Below are 437 nucleotides of genomic sequence, written 5' to 3'. Positions count from 1 at the left end.
GGTTTTGGAAAGAGAATTATAATGGAATGTTTCCAAAGGATAGGGAAATGGGTTGTTCTTAGGATGCAATTAAATTAATAATAACGCGGAGAATATAAATAGTGATCTATTAGCAGTTCGAAAGCATTGCAAACTGAAAACGAACCTGTGGATGCAGCACAAGTGCCTTTATATTTGTAGCCAATAACCAACACTCAATGGATCGGTTGCAAAGTCAAGCTAACTTCACAACCCATTCACAAGCTTGAGCGTGCATGAATTCGGCATTGTTTGGCAAACGTGTAGACAATAAATTCATAAATTCACCTTAAGAATCTTTCCAGAGCGACACCAAAATTTGGAAAAAAAAAATCTAGTGAATTATTTAAGAACTTCAGGAGATTTTAGGTTAAAAAAAAAAATTGATTTATAAAGACTTTAACAAAAAATGAAAAAAA

This window comes from Halyomorpha halys, unplaced genomic scaffold (assembly GCF_000696795.3).
Source record: "Halyomorpha halys isolate HHAL.00 unplaced genomic scaffold, Hhal_1.1 Scaffold1722.1, whole genome shotgun sequence".
Taxonomy (NCBI): Eukaryota; Metazoa; Arthropoda; class Insecta; order Hemiptera; family Pentatomidae; genus Halyomorpha; species Halyomorpha halys.
The sequence above is the reverse complement of the archived record's forward strand: the minus strand, read 5'-3'. Positions refer to the sequence as shown.